The following is a 553-nucleotide window of genomic DNA, read 5'->3' as shown; positions in this document are numbered from 1 at the left end:
CTCTCTCTCTCTCTCTCTCATCTTCCTTCATCTCCATCACGACCAATCTTTTCTTCCCGATTTTTGTCGAGACCTGAATCACAGCGGTCACATACGTATAGGCGAGGTTCCCAAACTGCTGGTCTCTTATGAAAAAAAAAGTACATTTTTGACTGCTCGTGCGATCGTGTCTGTCTTCCATCACGATTTCAAAATCAATTTCTTAAACTTGAATGGATTGATACATAACCTCTGAGAAGTAAGTCAAATGATAGTAATTTGCAATATGTTCTTATTGGGGCTTCTCTAATACATCTTTGCGTAGCCTCGAAGAGGCCTGATTTAATAACCCCTTTCTCTGTTTTAAGTAATGAAGGATCTTCAATCAAGGAGCATTAAGCAGCTATCAATTGATGGCCAAGGATTATTGATGAGGGAGAAGGTAATGCTTCAGACCTCGCGTTCTTCCAGAATCCTTGCTAAAGGGAGATACCTCCGCCCCCGACACCCCTACCCCTCCTCTCTCTCTCTTCTCTCTTCTTCTTCTTCTCTCTCCCGTGTCTTTTTGGTGAAG

Source organism: Macrobrachium nipponense, chromosome 44 (genome assembly GCF_015104395.2).
Source record: "Macrobrachium nipponense isolate FS-2020 chromosome 44, ASM1510439v2, whole genome shotgun sequence".
NCBI classification, from domain to species: domain Eukaryota; kingdom Metazoa; phylum Arthropoda; class Malacostraca; order Decapoda; family Palaemonidae; genus Macrobrachium; species Macrobrachium nipponense.
The sequence above is the reverse complement of the archived record's forward strand: the minus strand, read 5'-3'. Positions refer to the sequence as shown.